We start from the raw sequence: 7,853 nt of genomic DNA on the forward strand, positions 1-7,853 counted from the left end.
CTATTTTACTGCTTTTTATATTTGCATTGTTCACTGTAATCTTTTTATTGTGTTATTTTAGGTAGACAATTTTAAGATCTGTCCAGGGACAACGGATGAAAAATAGCCTTTTGGCTAATTCTGGTGCATTTGCAGAAATGCTAATTAATGTACACTGTCCCTGTCAAATAAATTAATAAATAAATAAATAAATAACATTTGGGCATATAAAGTGGTTATATTGTAACTGATCTGATCATGTTTGCTAGTTCACACACTGTGGTACAACAGCTTACCTGTGCCTTCCACACTGACAGCAGCTATGCACACTACTGGCTCTGCTTCTGATACTAAATCACATTTATATAATTGTCATGACTTCTCAGCACAAATCTCCCCTTTTTTTACAAAGCTTTCTGATCAAGTCAAGTAAGTTTCATTAGTGTGAATCGTCTGGCATCATTGATTAGCTCTGGGCATTTTTCATATAGAGCAGGTCTACACCATAATCTTTATTAATATTAATTCTAGTTCTTATAATATTCACTCAATGAGCAATCCTACCTGCCCACTGTGAGCTCATGGCTGCCGCTTGGCTCTTCACTGGTAGCAGAAAACTGGACTAGTGGCTGCTGCCGAGGAGCTAAAAGAGAAAGTTTGATTCATCAACATCGATGGTTTGCAGGCAACGTTGTATTATGTTTTGTATGGCCGCTAGCATCCTGCACTGCTCATAACTAGCTTACCTGTCTCATCGTCTTCATTTGGTGTTCACTCTAGGTGGTTTTAATCAAAAAGTTGCTCAGTCTTCAGTGGCTGCGTCACTTTCTGGAGCTTCTGTTATCCATTTTTATAGCTTCTTTTTGCTCGCATGTCACGGTCACATCCTAACAAGCACCACTGACTGAAGTGTACGAGGTGACGGTTTGTATGTTTTTTGAGCAAGGTGTCGTTGGAGGAGTCAAAACACGGCTCGTCAAAATAACCAGACTGCACTCTGTAGTGGGCTGCATGATAGAGAACAGTGGTCTGCAAGAATAAATAAATAAAAAGAGTGGGCTGGACAGCATCAATGATATATTTCAACTATATGTTTTCAACCCAGTACCATGACTGCACGCCGGCCCTCACGACCAAAAAACAGACTGGCCCACTGGGAATTCTCCCGGTGCTCCCGATTAGCCAATCAAGGCCTATATCGAGAGGATGTTGATGCCCAAAAAAAACTGACATTTATTATATCCAGTTTAAAGACTTTCAACAACACAGCTGTAATCACTTAACCTAGTGGAATGATCTTAATGGAACAAAGCTAATGGAAAGGTAATATTTGCATTGCTATTGTTACCGTCTGGCTCAAGGCCGGCAACAAAAGGGAGGTCACACACAGATAAATTAGTCAAAAAGTAGTTTAACTAAATAGACTAATAACACAAATTAACTCAACATAAATACAATAGTGGGGTGTGTAAATGTAGAAGACATCAGTCGTGTTTGCCATGTGTGGATGAGTGAATGAATGGTGTGATGTGTGTTGTAATGTGCAACAAACCAAACAAAGAACAAAATGGTGGATGGAGTCAGTAGGACCAGCTGAGAGCGAGTGAGACTCCCAGGAGGGCAGTCCTTTATGCCTTCTGTAAGCCACGCCCAGATGGCCAGTTACAGACGACCCTCCCAGCTCCACCTACCCACCCACTCCCAGTACCTGCAGACAAAGGAGCAGAACATGACATGCAGGCAGATTGGGAAGGGTCGTCACACTATAAAGTAATAGTCTGTGTGAGAGTGAACATGGAACAAGTGGACTCGACCAATTTTAGCAACTATAGAAAAAACGGGATTCTTCAACAAACCATTGGGTAAAGCTATTCCTCACATAGTTGACAGTCTATTTTAAATAAAAACACCTAAAAGTCCAGAGTGGTTTCAGAACAATATAACATTCTAATTGTTCTGGGGTAAAATAAAAAATGATGACAGACTACACTATACTATACTGTATATAAACTCTATTCTTATACATCTGGACTTAAGTGCAGCCTTATGCTGTGTTCACACCAAACGCAAAGCGAATTTGCACACAGCACAATTACATACATTCAGTGAAAAGATGTGAATTTGCGAATTATGCAAACTTGTGCCCCTGTGTCACGTAGGCCTATCAGCGTTGATATTCACCTGATGCCCTGATGTTGTTGAATCAAAAATAGAGAAAATTATTGTAGCTGTCTGTGGGCTGTGAAATTTGCCGAGCTGTGTGCACCTCCGGATAATGTTATGAACTCAGACACGACAGTGCTTCATTTTACAAAGTATCTTGGACAGGTTCAAAGAAGCAATAGTGATTATTTTTGGCATGGTTGATGACGAAAAGAAACGGTATCTACATGCAGCTCCTCCTCATAACAACGAATGATCCTGCGGTCAACAGCAAGTAACAGGTAGAGGTCTCAGACACACGTTTTTGTCAGAACCTCTTGACCTTTTCTTTTGACGTTTTTGACTCCTTTTTTTCACAGTTTGTTTTTGCTTTTTCCAACGTTTTAAATTGTAAAGTTTTTCTTCTACACATTTTCAGCACTTATTTCCATGTCCCATTTTTTCTGATATAAAACTAAAATTAAAAATGGGTCAATGTGACCCGAAGTCAACACAAGGGTTAAAAGTTCCATATGGAGTGCCACAAGGCTCAGTTCTGGGTCTACTACATTTTTAGTCATCATATGTTACCACAGAGCACAATAATAACTTTCAGTATTATGCAGATAACACCCAATTTTATATAGCCGTTTCTCCTGATGATACTCACCTATTTTAATGCATTGAAAGTCACTTTCAAGGCAGTAATTACATCTAAAAAGCAACAGCACAAACTGTACTACAGTTGAATACTATCAGAGCAACTAGAGGCAAAAAGTAAGGTGTTGTCATTGACTCTAATCCAACATTCCAGTTTAATGTAAGGAACATGGCAAGAAGAGCATACTAACATTGAAAGAATAATGCAAACTTCAGAGCTTTCTCACTAAATACAGAGATGCTTGTGTACCCGTTTATTACAAATTATCAACTATTGCAAAGCACTTCTCTGTGTTCTCCAAATACTCAACTAAATTAGTTATAGTTCATGCAGAATGCTGCCATCAAAGGTGAAACCAAGAAAAGAGGTTATATTGCCCTTGCCCTAGTCTTTGCACTGGCTTCCTGTTGGAAAGGTTTCCATCTGTAAAACTCCACCTTTGCTTTTACCTAGAATCTGTTTTTACTACTCAATCTCCAATATTCAATTTGTTCAATAACAACAACAACAACAACAACAACAACAACAACAACAATGTGGTTTGAATCCTTGATCTTCTTTAATCATTACATCTGAGTGGCCCATGTTTTCAGTCAGTCAAGTTTAATAAATATGGATATCAATAAATATAATGAGCACATTTATATACACAAATACAATCTTAAAAAATAAAATATACAATGAAATGCTCCTTTGCACATATAAAACAAACACACACACACACACACACACACACAATACACAATACAACAAATAAAGCAAGATAGCGCTTACTCCTCCTTCAAACCCTTAGGATATTTAGTTTTTAAATGATGTATGACGAATGAAGTACTTTTCATCCCCGACCTTCCTCAGTGGTGTAACTACCTCAATAACCATAAAACACAGCATACAGGCTTCATGACATTAAAATGTAGAGCCACAGTATCGAAGATTTCTCATCTCCTAATGTTGCTTTTATGTTCGGAAATTTAATTCTCTGCTAAACAAACCCACAGGGATGTCAGCAGTAGAAATACCACATATATACTCATATGTGTGATTCTAGCTTTCATTTAGATTTTTTTAACTTTGTGTGGGCGTAAAAAGTGATTATTCTTAATCATTGCACTGCAGCTCCATTGCATTGCCCATTCCCCCGAGACTAATCATGCATGATTAGCTGATGGGTTTTGAGATTGGCTTCAGAATGAATACATTTCTAAATTTAACTTGAAAAGCCCAGTTTTAAATGTCACTGTGCTCGCATCATTGTTGCTTGTATTAAATGCGATACTTTGGAAAAACCACAAAGACATTCGAGTTTTACAGTTTTAACACACCGAACAAATATCTTGTCTGCAAAGTCTGTTTTGTTTAATCTTTCCATATGTTGGGTACAAGAGTGCTGGATACAAATGCTTTCACCATTTACTTTGCAAAGGACACTGGCTCCGGACACACTGACTCTTCCCGGGATTTTATAGGATATGGTCATATTTTATGGTTCGTAACTGTTGGCAGTATAATAGAATGAAGGTCATTGTGATTTAAAAGCTCAAACAAACATTTTATTAGCGCACAAGGTAGATTCATGCCCAATAAGAGCTGCTAAACTTATACTTTGATAAAGATTAGACTCAATTTTCTTGTGTAAGTACAGATGAACCTGTGTTAGAAATATCAGGATTCTGTTTTAGTTTTTCCCCTTTAAACCACAACACAACTGAGTACCTTCTTCATGTAGCACACATCTGCACTGTGCTCCAGTGTTGGTCCCACTGAGGCAGCGTCTGTATAATTTGATTTCTGAGACGGCAAACCCTATTGAGCAGACCTAGGTGCTCCTGGTAGTAGGTTACAAGTAACCCCCAGGCAAGACTTGACCAATGTAAGCTACTTCCGATTCTTGTGACTTAATAATTTGCCAACCAAGTGATCAAGATAAGTGATCCAAAAAATTGGCTGGCTGAGTGAAATTCAATATTGATTCCCTGCACAGGGCAGTCTAGTATAGACATGTACGCGAGGGTCCTTACATTCCCCACATGTAACAAATGTCTTTCAAATGGAGCTCTACAGGATTTTGGTGGTATGTGTCGATGTACAAGGAATATAAAAAGAAACATCTACACTAGCATCATACATTGCCCTTTAAATTCAACTCAATTTGTTAAATATATTAACACAGTTTTACTCTCTCAGTCTCACCTTCATGTTCACAACTGTCAACAGTGAAAATACAGTTATGGCATATCGTAGAGAAATGCACTTGACCCTCAGCTTGTCAGAGATAAAATCAATTATTTCATTGCTTTCGAGTTATTTCTCAAATCCTCCCATCTTATGAATATCAGGTAACTCAGATGCCTATATTTTTGGCACTGCAGTTATGGGCCGAGTTGACAAAAGCAAGTTAACACATAGAGGGGAGAAAGGAGATAATTGTTAGTTAAATTTTAGTTGACAGGACACATAAATCATCCGGAACTCGACAGTTTGGGTGAAATTGAAAATAAAGAAAGTAGAGAGATATGGAACACAATACTATGAACATTGATAAATTATTAAACAATGGGTCCCTGTGCACAGAAACATAAAATCCTCCCCCACCCCTTAAAGAGGGGCCCAGATGTGGCTGTGTCATTTGTGGTCTGGACATTGTTTGTCCCGTTGTGGTCGTTTTGTGTTTCTTTTAGATATTTTATGTCTCTTTGTGGAGATTGTCTGTCTCTTTTTTATCATTTTATGTCTTCTTGTAGCAACACAGTCTCACTCCCAGCACGTCAAAAAACGTCGCTAGGTCAGGGGCCTTTGGTGTTAGTTACTGACGCAAAAAGTCTCATTTAGTGTATCAGTCAGACGCTAGGGGCTTTCAACGGCGATATTTGAAGCTCTGGGTACAAGCTTGGTCGCCGTACCCATTGGCATCACTTTTTCAACGTGCAGGGTAAAACCATTTAGTTAGGGTTAGGGAAAGATTGTGGGGTTACAAAAGTATGTTTAAGTGACATGCGGGACAAGAATGGGACACGAACCCCTTTCTCCTCGGTGAAAGTCTTTTTTTTCATTTTCGGTCTTTCATACTACTCGCTACTGTTGTCGCTCTTCGTCATCTCACAGCGCCACGGTCGAGCTGCTGCTATGCCCGGTGCATCCCATACAGATGCTAAAGGGTGCCTTGTGCGTCGGAATCTGGCGCTGAGAGCCACTGACCAAGCATGTGGACATTTTGTATCTCTTTGTGGTGGTTTGGCCTTTCTTTGTGGTAATTTGTGTCAATAGTGTGAAGTCAGGATGTGTTAACAATGTTCAGAATAGTCACCATTTTGAAATAACTATGATTGATTACACACATAATGTGTCAAAAACTTGAATTTGTTTGCACTTTTTTGTGCTAATAACATTTTGAACTTGGAACACCTATTGTAATGAATGTTGAAGAGAAATTAAATTTTGATTAATAGCATGTATCTGTACTTACAATATCCCTGCTGTTCGATGCTTGGTGACACATCTATTCTGCTTTAAGAAGCAGCCAGTCAAGTGCAATCAATAAAACACGTTCATACTGAATAACAAATGTGTTGCATGTATCTCGTTTTACAGGACACAAGAAATATTGTGTCTCTTGCTCTTTTGTTTTCATTATTCTCGAACAATATAAAAAAATGTCTTCATGAACAGAACAAAAAGTACACACCATATAAAAAAAATCTCTTCATGAACAGAACAAAAAGTACACACCATTAATCATCAACTTAAACCTTGTGCCTTAATCACTGCTTCTGCTGTTTGCCTGTGCCTGTGATAGCAGCTGTCGCAATGGGACAATATGACTGGATTCCCATCTGCCCTTTCTGTACATCCACACTGCTGGAGAGGAACACCAATCCTCGTCCCCAACTTAATTTTGAGAAAATAAAATACAAAAGTTACACTCGCAATTACCCACTGTAATGTACAGACTCCAAACACACTGTAAGCATAATAAAGCTGGTAGTGTGGAAACCACTAAAATACAGTGTAAAAATTTACCCAAATTAGTGTCAAACATTAGGGAGAACTACTTTTATAGCATTAAATTTAATAACAGGTACTCATTTAGTCTTTTATGAAAATCCATTTAGATGTGCTGAGGCAGTGTTTTGCTGTAGGCCTCTGAGAGAAACACTGGTAGGTGGAAATATAAATTATAAACTTTGACTGGGATCAGTTCCCCCCCACCCGCTCCCCAAGAACAAAATGGCAGCAAATATTACAGATACAGTAGATTCACTTTACTGCCAGTTGTGTTTTTATTTGCTGGAAAGAAAATAAACCAAAAGGGAAGATATACAAACTTCGTGAAGGATTCTGGGCCAACTTTTGAATGTAATCTTGAACCACGACAACTAAGGAACAAACATCACCCTGATTCCAGCTGTACGATTCAATGTAAAAGCTGTTTCAATGTTTGAGTATTTAATCCCCTAAATGTCGACAGAGAGATTTGTGTTTGGTAATGTGTCCTGCATCTTAATATTTCTATAGTGAAATTTCTCCGGGTTGGATTAATAAAGTGATATTTTAGCTAAAACTGCTATTACTAATACTGGATGTTGTAATTTTAAAACACAAATATATGCAGTTGGATTGCAAACTATAACAGTTTACTAGCTACTGTAAACACATTCCTTCAATACCACAGATAATAAAACATTTTTTTCATTTTCCTACCAATGCACATGCCATTCAATACAAGAATGACTATATTATATATGTTATTGGAATGTGTTTGGGTGGTTGCCCTGCTTTTTGCATAAGAAACAGTAATCTCTGGAACTGATGCATTAGAAGTCTGCAAAGTGAGGACCAAAGGAATTTTAATCAGGCAGAAAACATGCTGCTGTTTAGCTTTTCTACAATCCAGCAGAGCTATTGATGTCAAAAAACTCTAAATCTTTCTCATAATTACTCCCTGCATTCTTATCGCCACAAACTACAAGAGAGAATAAGGGAGGGAGATTCATCCCTTCGTCAGCAGCACTACAATCACTTGTGGCTCAAACAATGTTGGATACATCATTCAGAAATATTGAGGGTCGCTGGT

The 7,853-nt window shown here is 38.2% G+C and overlaps 1 long non-coding RNA gene across 1 annotated transcript; it reads right to left on the bottom strand.

The window, feature by feature from the left end:
- Nucleotides 1-440: 440 nt before the first annotated feature.
- Nucleotides 441-5,978, bottom strand: LOC116060232. Its single transcript, XR_004107462.1, has 3 exons — nucleotides 5,859-5,978; nucleotides 1,259-1,263; nucleotides 441-451 (listed from the first exon to the last, which is right to left on the bottom strand). It is a non-coding gene; the product is annotated as an uncharacterized LOC116060232 (long non-coding RNA).
- Between the last annotated feature and the right edge of the window lie 1,875 nt (nucleotides 5,979-7,853).

The sequence above is a fragment of the Sander lucioperca genome, chromosome 20, assembly GCF_008315115.2.
Source record: "Sander lucioperca isolate FBNREF2018 chromosome 20, SLUC_FBN_1.2, whole genome shotgun sequence".
In the NCBI taxonomy this organism is placed as follows: Eukaryota; Metazoa; Chordata; class Actinopteri; order Perciformes; family Percidae; genus Sander; species Sander lucioperca.